We start from the raw sequence: 19,606 nt of genomic DNA, 5'->3' as shown, positions 1-19,606 counted from the left end.
CACTACTCTTGCACTTTGGGGCCATTATTAAGTAAAATAAGGATTACTTGAACACAAGCACTGTGATACCTCAGCAGTCGATCTGATAACCCAGACGGCTGACTAACAAGTGGGTAGGGTAAACAGTGTAGATATGCTGGACTAACGGATGATTCAAGCCCCGGGCAGGATGGATGGATGGTGGGAGATTTCATCATGCCGCTCAGAACAGTGTGCAGTTTAAAACTTATGAATTGTTTATTTCTGAAATTTTCCATTGGGGAGGACTACTGTGTAGTTATGTAACCACCACCACCATCAAGATAATAGATTTAAATCACCCTGAAAAGTTCTCTTGTGCCCCTTTGCAATCAATCTCTTCTACCTAATCCTAGTCTTCAGCTGTCTCTGATCTGATATCTATTCCTAAAGTTTTGCATTTTCCAGAATGTCATATAAATGGGATAATAAAGTGGTCATATGTATCTGGCTTCTTAGCATAATGCTTTTGGAGATGTATCCCTCTTGTTGCATATATCTGCATTTTCTTTTTAATTAATGAATAGTATACTATTATATAGATGTTGTACAATTTGTTTATTCATTCATCTATTGACGGACGTTTGATTTGTTTCTAATTTTTTTGTGATTATGAATAAAGTCACTATAAACACTTGTTCTCAGATCTTTGTGTGGACATATGTTTTCATTTCTAATTGCTTAGGCATTATTAAGTGTATGTTTGACTTTTTAAGAAATTACCAAATTTTTTCCAAAGTGACTACCATTTCACATTCCCACCAGCAATGTACGAGAGTTTCAGTTTTCCCACATCATTGCCAACACTTGGTATGGTCAATCTCTTCAATTATTGACATTCTAGTGGGTGCGAAGTGGTATCTCATTGTGGTAATTTGCGTTTCCCTAATGACTTTGCATCTTTACATGTGCTTATTAGCCATTTGTATATGGTGAAATGTCTGTTCAGATCTCCAGTTCATTTTTTATTTTTTGTGAGGAAGATCAGCCCTGAGCTAACATCTGATGTCAATCCTCCTCTTTTTTTTTTTCCCCGAGGAAGACTGGCCCTGAGCTAACATCCGTGCCCATCTTCCTTTACTTTATATGGGACACCGCCACAGCATGGCTCGACAAGCAGTGAGTCAGTGTGCGCCCAGGATCCCAACCGGCAAACCCCTGGCTGCTGCAGCGGAGCGTGTGCACTTAACCGCTTGCACCACCGGGCCGGCCCCTCCAGTTCATTTTTTAATTGAGTTGTTCACCTTGTTGAATTTTGTGAGAGTTCTTTACGTATTCTGGGTACAAGTCCTTTATCATATAAGTGATTTGCAAAAATACCTTCTCTTAGTCTGTAGCTTGTTGTTGTTGTTGTTTTATTTTCTTAAAAGTATCTTTTGGAAGAGCAAAAATTTTTTATTTGTCAAATCATTTTAATTTTTTTTTTATGATTATCTGAGTATATCTTTATTTTGCCTTCACATTTATAGTATAGTTTTGCTGGATATAGAATCTTTGGTTGACAGGTTTTTTTCCTCCAGTTCTTTGAATATGCCATTTCACTGCCTCTGTCCTCCACTGTTTCTGATTAGAAGTCAATCTTCAATGATATTGTTATTCTTCTGTATGTGAGGGATAGTTTTTCTCTTGATACTTTCAAAAATTTCTCTTTGCTTTTGTGTTTCAAAGTTTGACTTATGATGTGTCTAGGTTTGGATCTCTGTGTGTTTATCCTACTTGGGGGTTCTTGAGCTTTTTTGGATATTTACAATAATGTATTTCATCATTTTGGATATTTTCAGCCCTTGTTTCTTCAAATACTTTTTCTGTGCCTTTTATCTTTGCTCTCCTTCTGGGGTTCCCATTATAATATATTGATATAATTGATGTTGTCTTACAGGTCTCTGAAGCTTTGCTAATTTATCTTTCATCTTTTTTTCCCTCTCTCCTTCATGTTGGATAGTTTCTATTGATCTCTCTTCTAGTTCACTGATTCTTTCTTCTGCCATCTCCAGTTTACTGTTGAGCCCATTTAATGAGTTTTTCATTCCAGTTGTTATACTTTTCAACTTTAGAATTTCCATTTAGTTTTTTTGTAGTTTATATTTCTCTCTTGAGATTTCCCATTTCCCATAAAAATTTCCCATAAAAATTTTGAGTCATCATTCTCATATTTCCCTTCAACTTTCTGAACAAACTATTTTTAAAAGTTTTTTGAACATATTTATAAATAAACAGTTACTTTGAAGTCTTTGACTGCTAACATCTAGGCTCACTCAGAGTTAGTTTCTTTTGTCTTCTTTCTTTTCCCTGAGTGTTTCTTTGCATGCGTTATAATTTTTTTTTGCTGTTGTTGTTGCTGAAAGCTGGATATTTTAGATAATATATTGTAGCAACTCTGGATTCTGATTTTTTTCCCCATTAAAAGTCTGTGTCTGTGTTTTGTTTTTTGACTTTTTCTTAGTTTGTTTTTAGTACTTGCCTGTACCTACACAGAAGAATCTGTCTGCCCTGTGGTGTTCAGCTAATTGATGTCTCTGTTAGTTTTCTGTTATTATTTTATTTTTTTTAGTTTTGCTTCCTAGGGGTTGCTTTGTGCCTACATAGGTTAGTGGTAGCTAGTGGTTTGAGAAGAAATTGTGCACAAGTTCCCTCAAGCCCATAAGGTTTCCACCTTCTGTTGATGAATGTGTATGTGGCTTGAAGAGTGTATTCAGAGTTCAGCCAATTTACAAGTCTGCCTTCACTTTCTGCCTGGCTCTTTCTGGTCTTCTCTTTGTATGTCTGTCAGCCGGGACATGTGATGAGCTTATCTAGCTCTTATATGTCTCTTTCATTTCAAGGCTCTCCACGTTCAATTTCTGGCTAATCCATCACTTGTACCAACTGGAACTTCTTTTTGGAGAGAGTATTGGCTGATCTCTTTAATCCACCATAGCTGGAAGTCTTGCTTATCTTAATGTTTTAAGACTGTTGATTCATATTACTGAATTTGTTTCTTTCTTCTTTCAGTCTGTAGGTATACGTATGCAAGATATTTTTAAAGGTGGATAATTGAGTGAATTATTGTATGAGTCCATGAATATTTGAGAATATTTTTCTGTTTTCTCTACATGTGAGTGACAACTTGGCTTAGTATAAAAATTTGTGGTCACAATCATTTCTCCTTAAATTTGGTAATACATAGTTGTCTTGCATTTGGTGTTGTAGAGAAGAAATATGACTTTTGTACCTTTATATAGAATTTTTTTCATGTTTGAATGATTTTAGAGATTTTTCTTTATTGTTTCAATTTGAAAGTAGAATATATCTATGTATAAGCATTTTAAAATTAATTTGGTCTAAAATTGAAATAAATTTAATGAGAAATACATGAAATCTAAATAAAGAAAACAGTAAAGTTGTACTGAAGTTCATAAAACCAGATCTGAATAAATAGAGAAACATACCATATTCCTGGAGAGGAAAACTAAATGTTATTTCTTCCCAAATGCTGTGTTACTTCATCTTTCATCATATCAGGTGACACGTAATGTATGTTTGTCTCACCTTTAGTAATACAATTATAGTCTGAATCCCAAAGGGGTTTTGGGGGGATAAAATTTGACAAATTGATTTTAAAGTTCATTTATAATAATAAATATGTGAGAGTATCCAAGAAAATTTTGGAAAGAATATATTATAAATCTAATGTTTTTAAAACACTGGGATAGGTAAAAAGATTAATGGCATAGAAGAATGAGTCTAGAAAAAGAAGTAAGTATATATGGAAATTTAATATATAAAAAAGATTTTGACATTTCAGATCAATGAGGAAAGATAGATTCAATAAATTGTGCTGAATACATGACTATGCAACTTTAAGAAAATAAATTTAAATTTAATTTTCTACTTCATATCACATACAAAAAAATTCCAGATGAATTAAAAATCTAAATATAACTCTTTTCCCAATGATATGAATGTTATAAAAATGTGGAGGAATATTTTTAAGATTTTGGGTATAAATACACGTTATAAAACTTAGTAATAATAAAGGAAATGTATAGCAGATTTGACTATATCAGACTACACTTCTGTTTTATAAATACTATATGAAGTTGAGACAAACAACAGATTAGAAGAAAATGGATGAGAAATATAGAAGACAAAAACTTGGTAAGCATCTGTGAAAATGGACACTGCTGGTGGAAATATAAATTGGTATAATAATTAGGAGGCACGTTCTTAGCAATCCTATAAGTAAGACTCTATCTTATAGAAATAATTCCATGAGCATATTAATATATATTTTATTTGTAGCATAATTTAAAATAGCAAAATACTAGAAATAACTGAATGTGCAATAATAGAGGAATTGATTAGATAAATTTGGTACATCTATTCAGTTGAAATACATACAGCTATTAAAAGGAATGCAGTAGAACTATATGTGCTGATACGGAAAGATGACTGTGATATGTTTTTAAATGAAAAAAATGCAATTTGAAGAACATCTGTTAAGCATGACCCAGTTTTTACAAAAAGAAAAATATACATGTGAAGATCTGTGTGTACATATATGCATGTCTATAATCCATAATCTACCTGTATAATCATAGAAAAATTGTGAAAGAATACATATTTTACAGTCAATAGTGGTTAGATCTAGTGTATGAGTTTTAAGGGATGGAGGTAGACATTTACACTTGAAAATCATTTTTGAAGAATAATTAAGGGCAAGTAAATATGCTCAAGATATAAAGTATAAAAAGTACTGCCCTGACTCTTTAGTTATTTTGGTTAGGCCAGGTCAGAAATAAGACAGTTGGATGGGAGAGCTGACGTCATTCCTTTTCTTTCCTTCCTTCCACTCTTAGCATTAACCCTGCCTTTCTATTGCTTGATTCCAAGACTTCTAGAGCCCATTTCCACTGAACTAGCTCCCTTTCTCTGTGCTACCATCCCTAGCTTGGACTTTCTATAACACATTGCAATTTGAGGATCTTGCTGAAGCTATACTCTACTTGGAAAGGTCAAACACAGTATCATGGCCCAGAATACCTGCTGCTTCAGAGGGGAAATGGCAAATATATATATTTAATGTCCTTCATTTGTATGGAACTTTACATAATGATTTTATGTGCACTATCTTGTTTGAGTATTCCACTAGTTCTGTGAATTGGGCAAGGCAATCATTCCTATTTTAACAGAGGCTTGACATGGTTGGTGTCTTACTCGAGACAGGCAGGTATGAGAGTGAAAGATAGATCTAGATAATTACCCAGTTAGAATGAGAGCATGACAAATAGGAAGTGAAATAACTCCAAAGAGTAGGTAGAGCACTGGCTGGGAGTCAGAAGCCTATTTCTTTGAACATTTCATTTTACCACTTCAGACCTCTGCTTCACATTAAAAAGATTAGTCAGAGTGGCAAACTCAAATGCCTTTAAGGATCAGACAGGGATTTAAATGAGTGGAGCACAGGGTAAACATTTTAAAGGAGTGGAAACTGGTGAACTAGAGCTCATGTACTCCCTCCAAAACCTGGGAAATTTAGAAAAAGATTAGTGCTGTTAACACTGATTAATGCTGTTAACACTGATTAATGCTGTTAACATTGGAGCTTTAGCAAGTCTGTTGGCCAGTCCAGCCCATGGGCTTCCAGTTTGTAGCTCCTAGATTAGTTGATTTCTTTTCAAGTCTAACATCCTCTTATCCTTATTGTAACATAGAAAAGTAATTGAATGAATGAGGGGAGCAGTTGGTACAGGGTATTGAATTTATAATATGATTTGATTTTTAAAAACTTTTTATTTGGGAATATTTTAGCAATTCGCGATATACAGGAAGTTGCAAAGATGATACAGAGAGGTCCTGGGTACCCTTCATCTAGTTTCTCCCTTTTGCTACATATTGCATGACTATAGTACAATATCAAAACCAGGAAATAGACATTGGTATGAAGTGTGTGTATAGTTTGTTTTCATTTTATCACATGTGTAGATTTGTGTAACTGCCACCACAATCAAGATACGTAACTATTCCATCACCACAAAGATCTTCTTGTGTTACCCCTTTACAGTCCCACCTACTCCTTTGCCCCCAACCCATGGATGTACCACAGTTTAATCATTCACCTATTATAGGACATTTGGTCATTTCCAGTTTTTGGCTATTGCAAATAATGTATGAACAATTGTGTATAGGTTTTTGTGTGGACTTCATTTTCATTCTGGGATAAATGCCCAGGAGTGTGATCGCTGGGTCGTATGGTGAAAGTATATTTATTTATTTATTTATTTATTTATTTATTTATTTATTTATTTTTAAATTTTATTTATTAATTTTTCCCCCAAAGCCCCAGTAGATAGCTGCATGTCACAGCTGCACATCCTTCCAGTTGCTGTACGTGGGACGCGGCCTCAGCATGGCCGTAGAAGCGGTGCGTCGGTGTGCGCCCGGGATCCAAACCCCGGCCGACAGCAGCGGAGCTCATGCACTCAACCGCTAAGCCACGGGGCCGGCCCGTGAAAGTATATTTAATTTTTTTAAACTGCCAAACTATTTTTAAGAGTGACTGTGCCATTTTATAATCTTACCAGCAATGCTTCTTTGCATTCTTGCCAGAATATAGTATTGTTACTATTTTTATTTTAGCTGTTCTAATAGTTACGTAGTGATATCATCATGGTCTTAATTTGCATTTCTCTATAGGCTAGTGATGTTGAACATCTTTTCATGGTCTTATTTGCCATCCATATATCCTTTTTGGTGAAAGGTCTCTTCATGTCTTTTGTTCCTTTTCTATTGTATTGTTTGTTTATTTTACTGTTGAGTTCCCTCAGAACTGTGAATATGTCACCTTATGTGTCAAAAGGGAATTTAGGTTGCAGATGGAATTAAAATTGCTAATTAGTTGACCTTAAGATAGAGTAATTATTCTGGATTATCTGGGTGGACCCAACAGAATCACAAGGATCCTTGAAAGTAGAAGACCAAGGCAGAAGAGTAAGTCAGAGTGATTAGATGTGATGTGAGAAAAACTTGACCTGTTGGTGTTCTGTCTGTTGTTGTTTGCTTTGAAGAGGAAGAAAGGGGGTCATGAGCCAAGGAATGTGAGTGGCACCCAGAAGCTGGAAAAGGCAAGGAAATGGATTCTTCCCTAGAGCTTCCAGAAAGAAGTGCAGCCTTGCCAACACCTTAATTTTAGCCCAGTGAGACCCATTTCATACTTCTTATTTTCAGTAATATAAGATGATAAATTTATATTGTTTAAGCTACTTTATTTGTGGTAATTTGTTATAACAGCAACAGAAAACTAATATAAGTATCAAGGTAATTCTTCTATATCAATAAGTGTTCATTAACTATAGGATTTTTAAAAACTTTTTAAAAGCAGAGGCATAGATGAAATTTAAGATAAATAAACGTGAATTTGAAAGGGATGGAGGAGAGAATATGTGGGAATCCTGAGGTACTTCAATGGAATCTTTAGGGTTCCATGGTATTCATTTGAAGGTTATTGATTTTTTTTTTTTCTTTTCTGAGGAAGATTCTCCCTGAGCTTACATCCATTGCCAATCCTCCTCTTTTTTGGCTTGAGGAAGATTAGCCCTGAGCTAACATCTGTGCCAGTCTTCCTCTATTTTGTACATGGGACACTGCCACAGCATGGCTGGTGAGTGGAGTAGGTCCACGCCTGGGATCTGAACCCGTGAACCTGACTGCTGAAGGGGAGCATGCAGAACTTTAACCACTCAGCCATGGGGCCGGGCCCCGAAGATTATTCATTTTTAATGGTTGAATAGTGGTGTGTTTTTCTGCTTTTGTAGACCCATAGTTTCTTATGTGCTGATGTTTTTTTTTTTTTCTCTCTCTACTTCTTTCTTCAAGCAGTGGGTGAACAGAAGGGGGACCTCATGATCTCAAGAAGTAATAGAACAGGTTGAAGACATTTTCTAAACATTGCCCTGTGTGCAAATATGTGTCTGCTGAATCTAGATACAACAGCTGTTTCTCACTTTCTTATGATGTGCTCCAAACATTCAGCAGTATCTGTGAAAAACACGTTTAAAATGTCTTATTTATGATGTGGCAAGTAGAGATTAAGATTATTGTGCTTATACTTGAGCCAGATATATGTGGTGTGATTGATGCAGACATTCAAACTAAGACTAAAAGTGTAGGTTGATTCGTGCGTATTTTGTGAATGTTGTGATTGCTCTCATACTTAATAAGGCAGTGGAAATCCCAGGAACAAAAATCACTGACTAATAGCTTGCCATATTTGAACTTCTGGCGTTCCCTACCTAAGCCTAAAAAGTGCTGAGCCTATTCCTTTTTCATTGCCAATATGTTGCATTTATCTTAGAGATGGACCTACTGACTTAACTACAAATTGTTTATCCTTGTATTTGAGGACTTTCACAGGCTTCCCTGCTTTGTTTCCCAAGAGTGTCCTATAAATAATTCAAATATTATAAAAAATGGTTGTTTTCTGGTCCCTACAACTAGTTGTACGTTTTCCTTTCCATGCCTTTATCTACTTAGAATTCTCTCCCGTCCTTCCTCCATCTTAGCCTACAAAGGTTGCACGCATTTTTCAGATCCCAGCTCAAATTCTATCTCCTTATGTGAAATGTCCTCATTCCCTCTGAATATGAAGGAATTTGTTATAGAGAGGTTAATTTACTATGCTATGTGTTATGGAAATTTGAGTATTTATAAACTCCTTGAGATAGAAGCTTTCTGAATGTTTTTTTTCACTTATTTAGGACCTAATATAAATTTAAGATTCTCAGAAGGTATTGTATAAGGTTATATGAAATAGCTATTGGAGTAGAAAAACTAGGACAATTGTCATGGGCCCACCCCCAAAGAAAATTCTTCACATTTGAAAACCAGCTTTTGGTGACTTGGTTTCAGTGTTCATATGTGTGCCTTTTATTTTGTATTAATGTATTTTTTATACCTAACACACTGGTTTCATGTATTTGATATTGAAGTTTCAAAGAACTAGATTATTTAAGAGCAAGTTGTATATTAGCCTCCTTGGTAATGTTACTTTAGAACAAAGAAGGGGAAAATATGACTATCCTATTTCAGAGCTCATCTTATAATTGACGAATACCTCAGAAATTGCTATTCTCTTTTAAGCCTTGGGAAGCCAAGAGGGGTAAAGGATGAGGATTCTTCCAAAGTTTTTTGTTCTATTATGTGCAAGTTCCTTCTTGTTACATACATTCTTATTTCTCCCTTCAGCTGCTCAAATGAACCAAAAATTAGCTTTCAAGTGAAACCAAATAGGTCCTCTACATATAACTCTCATTTCCCCATTTCCATTTATGTAAGGGGAGAGGAAGAGGGGTCAGCCTCAACTGTATTCATTCAGCAAATGTTCATCCAACATACATGTTTGTTGAGCACCTAGAACAGTGTCTAGTCCATACATCAGTGACTAAGACAAAGTCTTTGCTCTCATAGAGCAATCGTTGTAGTAGGGACCTTTTCCAAATCATTAATATATCATTTTCTCATTGAAAGGCTATGCTGTCTTATCTTTCTATTCTTCTCAAAACTTTGTTGACCTCCGCTACCATATTGGAGTTACTTCTACCTTCCTTTGTTACTTCACCTTATTTTTGCTGTTATGTTGCACTTTAGAACCCATGTTATCTGGATGCCCCACACGCTGGCTGCAGTTCACTGTCATTCTTGATCTTCATCTTCATATCACTGTTCTTCATGGCCAGAACCTGGCGCTTACTCTCAAAAGAGACTGGGGACTTCTGTGTCTGATTAAGAGGGAGTAATAGGGATTGGATTTAGGCCTTCCTGCCTGAAACATCTACAATACCAGGCAAAATATATGAATAATAGTTTGAAGACAGCACATCAGGCAGCTCAGGACTGTGACCTCTGAGAAAGGGAAACAGATGAGATAAGCTCTACAGTTGTACCAGCTTACTGCTTGGAGAGAATTTCCAGACTTCATTGGAGGAGGAGGAAGCCAAGGCTGACCCCAGTGGTTTTCCTGAGATGAGGAGATGAAACTTGGAGTCCAGGGAGGCCAAGGTGGCTAAAGTGCACATTTGTACAAGGAGAGAGCTTCAGAGATATTCAGAGGGTCCCCATTGAGTTTTCAGCTTACTATTGACCAGCACTTGTGTATAATGAAACTGTCAGGGGCCAGGGAGTGTCTACCCAAAAGAAGCAGAGGAATAATCTGTGGGGTTCACACAGGTCTGGGAATAGTTCATATTCTCACCAACCATAGTGAAAAATCTCATAATTAATAGGACATTGGATAAATTACTCAGAAAGATATTCTCTCATTGGTGGGGTAAAATCAGTATTAGGTCCAAGGTTGCTTTGGTCCTGCTTAACAAAACTAAAAAGTAGGCATCAACAGAATCAAACTAGTTCCAAGAGGAAGGAGATCATGAAAGTAACTGAGTTGCTTATGTGCTTCATGGCTCATCCCTGAGCTGGGCGTGTATGAATCTGATCCTAAACACCAGATTGAAAACTTTGAGAACCGAACTAAGAGTTAGACCACTGATCCAGTACAATGCTGGCCGCTGCGGGGAAAGAGGGGGCACAAACACAGAATATATTAAAATAGCACTGTAAAGTCTTTGAAAACAGAACTGTCATTGAAACCATAACCCAAGGAGGACTGGTTTGCACTTATGGCCTGAACTCATCTGGGTTGATTGACTACTAAAACAAAAATATCAACATTCTCCATAGGACTGAACAAGGCTGAGAGTCTTATATCATACTATTCAAAATGTCCAGCATATAGCGAAAAATTACATGACATACAAATAATCAGGAAAATCTCAACTTGCATTGGAAAAAATAATCAACAGATGCAAATGACAAGATGACACAGATGTTGGAATTATCTGACAAAGACTCTAAGGTAACTCTTATAATAATGCTCTAACAAGTAAAGGTGGACACTCTTAAAACAAATAGACTGTCTCAGTAAAGAATAGAAAATGTAAAGCAGAAGCAAATGGAAATTTTAGAATTGAAAAATATAATAACTGAAATACAAAACTCACTGCAGGGGCCGGCCCCCTGGCCTAGTGGTTAAGTTTGGCATGCTCTGCTTCAGCAGCCCCGGTTCAGTTCCCAGGCACGAAGCTACACCACTCGTCAGTGGCCATGCTGTGGTGGGGACCCACGTACAAAATAGAGGAAGATAGGCACAGATGTTAGCTCAGGGTGGATATTCCTCAAGCAAAAAGAGGAAGATGGGCAACAGATGTTAGCTCAGGGCAAATCTTCCTCAGGAAAAAACAAAAACTCACTGCAGAAGCTTAATAGCAGAGTGAAGATGACCGCTGAAAGTGTCAGTGAATGTGAAGATAGATCAAGAGAAACTATCCAATCTGAACAAAAGAGAGAAAAAAGATTGAAAAATAATTTAACAGATCCTCGGGGATATGAGGGTCAGTACTAAAATGTCTAACATTCATGTCATTGGAGTCTCAGAGGGAGAGGAGGAGAAGTGCAGTGCAGAAAAAATACTTTAATAAATAATGTCTAAAACTTATCAAATTTGATGAACGATATAATCCTGCAGATTCAGGAAGCTCAGAGAATCCCAAACAGTATAAACCCAAAGAAATTTACATTGGACACATCAAAATCAGTCTGCTAAAAACTTAAAGCAAAGACAAAAACTTGAAAGCAGCCAGAGAAAAATGATCTATTATTTATAGGCGAGCTAAGATCCAAATAACTCCATATTTCTCATCAGAAACCATGCTGGCCAGAAAGAAGTGGAACAATGTTTTGTAAGTGCTGACAGAAAACTGTTAACTGCAAATTCTGTATCAGGTGAAAATATCCTTCAGAAAGAAAGTGAAATAAAGATGTTCTCAGACCAATGAAAATGATTCATTTCTAGGAAACCTCTTGGAAGAATTGCTAAAGGAAGTTCTTCAGACATAGGGGAAATGGTACCAGAAGGAAACTTGGAAGATCAGAAATGAAGTAAGAGGAATAGAAATGGTAAATTTTATATTATGTATCTTTTACTACAATAAAAAAGTAAAAGGATGGAAAAAGTTATACTATAGAAACACTAATATAAAGAAAATTAGAGAGGTTACAATAATATCAGACAAGTAGACTTCAGAAAAAAGAAAATTACCAGGGATAAAAAATAATGATAAAAAGATAATTCACCAAGAAAACATAATCCTGAATTTGTGTGCACCTCCCAACAGAGCTTTAAAATACATGGAGCAAAAACTTACTAGGATAAATTAATTATTTAGATAAGTTACATTAAAAGTGATTCTATTTATGTAAAATTGTACAAAATGTAAACTAATGTACAGCAACAGAAGTCAGATCAATGATTGCCTGGGTACAAGAGGGTAGATTACAAACAGGAACAAGGAAACCCTCAAGGGTGATGGAAATGTTCATTATCTTGATTGTAGTGATGTTTTCTTGTGTAGTACATATTTTAAAATTTATCAAATTGTATACTTTAAATATATGTTGTTTGTTGTGTATTGATTATACCTCAATAAAGCTATACAGAAAATTAAAAGAGATAGACTGGAACAGATCTAATCTTCCACACTTGTCTTAGTTCATAGACTCCATATTTCTCACTATTCCTACTCTTCTTCCCTACAAATCTGCTGTTTACCTTTTTTGGATCTCTGGTGTCTTCACCACTTGAAGCTCTTTCTTTGCTTTTGGATAGCCCCTTTCTGGCCATACATCAAGGAAAGCCAGCAGACTGAGGGAAGTGCTAGAATGTCTGACCTTGCCATTCCAACTGAGAAAAGAGAACCTAATCTAAAGGGAGAGGGTATGGGAAGGACAGACTGTTAAAAAAAATTGTTTTAAGATCTTGAGTCTTGAAGTCACAAAACTACCAGTTATTTCTAAGCTTTGTCTACTGGAAGGAAGCTCCCTAAAAAGCACATGAAAAGATGCTTAATATCATTAGTCATTAAGGAAATGCAAATCAAAACCCCAGTGAAATGCTACTTCACACTCACTAGGATGGCCATAATAAAAATTTTTTAAATGGAAAATAACAAGTGTTGGCAAGGGTGTGGAGAAATTGGAATCCTCAGACAATGCTGGTAAATTGTATGCTTATGGTCTGAATGTGTGACGTGATATCTCTGGGATGTGATCTGTGGTTTGTTTGGGTTGATGGCATGTGTGCTTGTATTTGTGTTCATTAAATGATTGTAGAAGGGCTTTGTGAATAAGTGCTGCCTTTAGGGCATCGTAAATTTGGGAGTAATGTAAAACAGAGGGCCCCGGCAAGTGTTAGACTCCAGAAGAGTCCTAGAAAAGAAAAAGGCCCCATTTTAGAAGATTATAATTAACTGGAAGAGTAACTTGTGTAGTTATAGAATATTAATAACTAATTAAGACTTGTATGAATATTCTGAAATTTGAAAAGCATGTTACCATATTCAATCTCATTGATTCTTATAATGTCTCAGTGATGTAAGTAACATTATCCTTATTTTATGAAGGAGAAAACTACTTACATTTTAGTGCACTTAGTACTAACCTAATGAGTTTTTTGCTGAGTTGAAGATTGCTTAATCTACCAACATCAATAAGAGATGATCTGTTTACTCCTGAGTTTTCTCTCTTCTTTGAAGGGTAGGGTTCCTCCCAAGTCTTCTAGAGCTTTTGCAGTTCAGGTCAAACACGTGTCCCTCCCCCCAAAATGCTTCTGGGATGAAGAAGCAATTGGAAAGTAAATGTTGGTTTGGAGACTACTAATATTATAGAGAGAAATCAATACTCAACCAGATAGCTTGGGGCTCAGGCAGTGAACCCTTCAAGATACAATATGTAGAGTTAATGGACAAGCCATTTTGTGTCCATCATCATGTGTACTATGTCAGATATAGAGATTTAGAGAGAGAAAGGCTGTTGGGAAATGTGAACTTGTTGATATGGATGATTTGATAGTAATCTTCACTCTCTGTGTAAGCCTTGAATATGCTATTCTAAGTTGATGTTTTCTCATCTATAAAATAGAGATAATGGTAGTGGCTGCTTCAAAGGGCTTCTCTAAGGATGAAAAAAGATAATGCATACAAATCAGTTAATATCAGACCTGATGCACAATAAGCAATTGATACATATTAGCTATTAATATTAATAAATTGTCATGGGTGAAGACAAAGATTATATACTCTAGTAGTAGAAAATCAGTTAGAAAACACTTGGAAGTGGGAGGAGGAAAGTCACAGAGAACATCTTTAGGTAGAGAGAAAGAACTTGGAGGAAAGAGAGGCTCCATGAATGGATGTTAGGACCACCAGCGGTGCAGCCTGATCTGAACTAAAGGATAGGTCTTGGAAGAATAAGAGAAAAAGATTTCTACTCATAAGTAATCATGAAAGCAATGAGGTAGAGTATTCTCTGGACTTTGGGGGTGGCAGTAGAAGCAAGGGTAGAATTAGGAAGGGAAGTGACAGCCTATAAAAGTCTCATCATTGCATTCTTTCTGTCAGGCTAATTTAGGCAGTGAGATTTTGTCCTGGAAAGTGATTTATTCTAGATCATCATACACTTAATTAAATAGAATCAGAATTTAATTAAACAGACATTTATTGAACACCTTGTACTTATAAGGCAATGTCTTATGTAACTGTTAATTTTGATATGTTCGGTATATGACAAGGCCCATGTTCTTCAGGAGCCTACTCAATATGAGCAAATGAGTATGCAATGCAGATGATCAGTCATGGATTAGGGGTACTGAGAGAATTGATGGGGTAGGAATATATTCTCCCAGTGGCATGGTCTTGAAGATGAAAAATACCTGGAATCACTCTTGAGTGTTGTTGGTAATAGAAAATGTTTAGGACAAAGTGCTTGGGGACCTTGTTTATGAAAAGTACCCAATTTGTTTATTCACATGCTTTCTCTGCTAGATATGGTTACACTTGGAGCACTGTGTTGGTTTGCTATTGTTATGTAACAAACTACCTGAAAATTCAGTGGCTTTAAACAACAAATATTTGTCATTGTTCGTAAGTCTGAGAGTCAGCTGCCTGGGGGTTAGTTGATCTATACTGGGCTTGGCTCAGGCATTTCTTGCTCTTTGGACCAGTATTCATATTCTTACAGTGATGGTAGAAGGCAAGAGAGCAGATGGAAACATGCAAGGCCTCTTGAGGCCTAGGTTCAGAAATAGGTCACTGTCATTTCAGCTTCATTCTGTTGGCCACAGAAAGTCACATGGCCAACCAAACGTAGGGTCAAGAAATAGGGAAGTATACTTGGCTCATGGAGGTGGAGGAAAATGAGTGAAAATTTCTGAACAATTATCTAATCTACCAACCACAAGCTCTGAGAACACTGGCAAAAGGCTCTTCAGAAAGCCAAATAGTTTGGGTCCCATTACACTGACCATGTAAGTCATGCCCCTGGCTAAAATTGGAACTTTGAACAGTGCTTTCTATTTGCATAGCAAATTAAAATTCACAAAGAACTTTCACATGTGTTATTTCAGAACTGCTCATTAATATAAGCAGAGATTATCATCCCTAAATTAAGAATCAGACATGAAATTGCAATCCTAGGTTAACAATCTCTAGGGATAAACAGACAGGAATGGTTTCCACCTGATTTAGTACAGAAGAAATTCCGAAACATAGTTATGTAATCAGGGGCCATCTCGGGGACCTAGATGCAGCAAATAGGCCTTTCTCTTCTTGTCTGGGACAGGGAGATTGGAAGAATGTCTTCTATATATTTCCTTCTCTTTGTCTAGAATCTGGACTTTATACTGAGAAAGAAATCATGGTTTTTCTTTCTTTGACATCAGATGAGTAGAAAACATTATTTTGGCTGCTTTTATAATTTCCTCTTATTCCAAAAGCCTAGAAGATTGGAACTGATTACTACTTTGCCTTTGTTTTTTTGGTTGTTGTTGTTTGTTTGTTTATTACAGTAACATTGGTTTATAACATTGTATAAATTTCAGGTGAACATAACTAGATTTGAAAGCATTTGTCAACTAGCATTTGGCAGTGGTTAGAAAATGCCTCAGTTGATATAGCTTCTAGTTTCACTTGTGATTTGGGTATGTGGCAGTTACTATTAGTTTCCTGCTCAGCAGCCATTCCTGCCCTTCTTCCTTCCTAAGAAGGGCCTCAATTTTGTTCAGGAACAGGCAGCTAAATTCTTCAGGGGAGCTGATTCCTTCCCAACCTTAGGTAGATGGATCTTGATTACTTTAAGTCAATTGTGGTAATTCTAATCTCTTTACCAGTGATTGGTTTGGGAATGGCCAATGAAGTAAAAATGGAAATCTGCTGGGTGGCTTCTGGGAAAGGTTTCTTCACTTTTAGAAGAACTGCACTGAGAAAAACAGCCCCTTTTCTGCCTCTAGACACAACTATGTGAGGAGATAATGCCTGCAGCTGCTGCAGCCATCTTGTTACCATGAAGAGACATACCTGAAGACAAAAGCCAACATCTAAGGACAGCAGAACAGAAATTGAAAGGATTTGCATCATTAAAGATATCGTTGAGCTACTGAATTAATCAACCCTAAAAACACCTTACTTCAAGAATTCTCTTTTCATGTGAGAGATTACATTTGTGTATTGTTAACAGTATTTTTTTTTTCCTGGCGTTTGCTGCTGAAAGTGCCCTAATTAATTGAAAGTAGGACCTTTAGTGAAATGCTCTACGTCTTGCCCTGCCTTGACCCTCAAGGAGGCAATAAATACGGTGATCAGGAGCGTGGGCTTTCAAGTGTAACAGACCTGCATTTAAATCTTGGCCCTTGCCTTTTATTAGCTGAATAACTTTTAAGTTATTTAACCTCTCTAAGCTTCCTTTGTCTTCTCATCTATGAAATGGGAATAATTATATTAGCTATTTTACAGAGTTATTAGGATTAAGTAGGATAATGCATTCACAGCCTTCACACAGTATGAATCACACAGTGCTCAATAAAGTCTTATTATTTTTAATGTTTACAAATGCAGATTGATGGCACTGTCCATACCATTTGTGCATTCAGCAAATATTGATTAGGCACATAGTTTGTAGGTTGAGTGTTGAAGAGAGTGTGCTTCTCTCCTGTGGGGACAGAAATCTAAGTTGTGAGAGGAGTTTTTTTTTTTTTTTTTTTTTTTTTTTTGTGAGGAAGTTCAGCCCTGAGCTAACATCCATGCTAATCCTCCTCCTTTTGCTGAGGAAGACCGGCTCTGAGCTAACATCTATTGCCAATCCTCCTCCTTTTTTCTCCCCAAAGCCCCAGTAGATAGTTGTGTGTCATAGTTGCACATCCCTCTAGTTGCTATATGTGAGGCGTGGCCTCAGCATGGCCAGAGAAGCGGTGCGTCGGTGCGCGTCCAGATCCGAACCCGGGCTGCCAGTAGCGAAGCTAGCGCACCGCTAAGCCATGGGGCCGGCCCAGGAGTTATGTTTATGGGAGAAAGTTTTACAATTTACAAGAAACTGTAAAGCTCTTAATAGAGGGATCAGATAGTTGAGAGTTCTTTACTTCCCTGTCCTTTCCTCTTCCTCTGGGGAGGAGGAAATAGACTACCCCATCCTGTTACTGTGACTTTTGAGATATGTTTCAGAGGGCCTTGACTCCACTCTCCTAGCCAAGAATCATCCTCCTGTGCCATAGTTGGTTGTTCTAGTTTGCCAAGTCATGTCCATGGCCTCTGTGTTCTCTGGCCCTTTAAGCTGAGCTGAGTCAATATTTTCAGCCAGTATTTAAGACAGAAGCTGGTGGTAGTCTAGAAAACCACTTAGAATGCCTCCCTTCACCTATCCCCACATATACCAGGCAGGTTATCCCTGCCCCGAAAGAAAAGCCACTGCTGTCTTCTTTCACTAGCGTAGTCTTGTGTGTTCTTCATACAAACTTAGGAGACCTCCATCATGGTGTCACCTCTAGGTACCCCGCCCTCCCCCAACACACAAACATACGCCCAACCTGCCCTTCCCCTAGGCAGAAAAGAGCAAAGCATTTTATAGTTGTGGTAGGAGGTAAAAGCTTGGGAAGCCCCGCTCTAGAGAAGCTGCTGTGAGATTGCCTTGGAAATAGAATGTCAGATCATCTTTCAATCCAGGGCAAGCACACTGAAATGCACTGGGGTACAGAGAAAGAGAACTGGGCCGGGACCCAGGAGAGTGGTGTTCTAGAACAGACTTACTGTTGGACCTTAGGCAGTTACTTTACCTTTCAATGTCTATTTACTCATCCCCAATTAAGAACTATATATAAACAGAATAGTTATTTAATTTATTTAATTATGAATATTTAATGTATGAATTATACGTTCATTTGAATAATTAGTTAATGTTTTATTATTTAAGTAAGTGCCTCTACGAGATCAGAGACCATGTCTGGTTCTACTTGTTATTGTATCTGCTAGCCTAATTCCTGACATAGAATAAGTGCTCAAAAATGATTATGACTGAAGAAATGAATCTATAATATGAATGGGCTCTGAAGAGGATCCCTAAGGTCCCTTACTGTTCTATAAATAAAGGGAAACTTATATTTCCTTATGCCCTCCTTAGTGTAAAACCAATAGTGCTTCTTTGAGAAGGAACACAAATGCCATTGTATTTGACGGGGGAAGCCATCTCAGTCTCTGAAGCATCAAGATACCGGGGGCACTAGAAAGAGCTTCTGAGGAAAATCTGGTTATTTTAACTCGACAAGAGTGCATTTGATAAAGCTTGAAAGTATACTCATGTATGCACTTATCTTAAAGAACAAGATAGGATCATATAAAGGTAAGACTATTATCTTGGACTATTTGTCTCAATCAAGAATAAGAGAAAGTTCAGGGGCCGGCCCTGTGGCTTAGCAGTTAAGCGTGTGCTCCACTACTGGCGGCCCAGGTTCGGATCCTGGGCGTGCACCGACGCACCGCTTGTCCGGCCATGCTGAGGTGGCATCCCACATACAGCAGCTAGAAGGATGTGCAACTATGACATACAACTATCTACTGGGGCTTGGGGAGAAAAAGGGAAAAAAAGGAGGAAGATTGGCAATAGATGTTAGCTCAGGGCTGGTCTTCCTCAGCAAAAAAAAAAAAAAAAAAAAACAGGAGGATTGGCATGGATGTCAGCACAGGGCTGATCTTCCTCACAAAAAAAAAAAGAATAAGAGATAGTTCAATGCTACATGTTGAAATAAATTTGGGAGCTTCCATAAAAGTAATTGGAACACTGAAGAATTCTATAGGAGAAATTGACTCCTATATGTGAGATGCCTCTGATGTGGAGGACATCTTGAAGTAATATGCAACTCTTGATGACACCTCTTCAACACTTAGTAAATCTGACCTTTCCTTTTATCTGTTATTATGCTGAATCACATGGCCCAGCAGGCAGCTAACACATTGCAACCAAACTTCACAATTGCAGGCTGGAAACATGTGCTCCTCAAGTTGATTAGTGATATTACCAGTGTTTAAACCCATTTCCTGTCACCTTGGAGGATGGAGGTTACTTGACAGGAAGTCATTCTGCTGTCATCCAGCAGGGCTGCCAATGCAATTCTTTAAACTTGTCGGTGAGTAGCGAGGCAGCCGGCTTTACTCTCATCTAAAGCTTTTGCACATGTTGA

At 37.2% G+C, this 19,606-nt stretch overlaps 1 protein-coding gene across 2 annotated transcripts in view; it reads left to right on the top strand.

The window, feature by feature from the left end:
- The window catches only part of HPSE2 (heparanase 2 (inactive)), a 710,163-nt gene that overhangs the window by 190,761 nt on the left and 499,796 nt on the right, over positions 1–19,606 (top strand). The gene's annotated exons all lie outside the window — the stretch shown is intronic.

This window comes from Ceratotherium simum, chromosome 6 (assembly GCF_057802395.1).
Source record: "Ceratotherium simum simum isolate JZ-2026a chromosome 6, ASM5780239v1, whole genome shotgun sequence".
In the NCBI taxonomy this organism is placed as follows: domain Eukaryota; kingdom Metazoa; phylum Chordata; class Mammalia; order Perissodactyla; family Rhinocerotidae; genus Ceratotherium; species Ceratotherium simum.
Note: the sequence above shows the minus strand (reverse complement) of the source record. Positions and strands in the feature narration are given on the sequence as shown.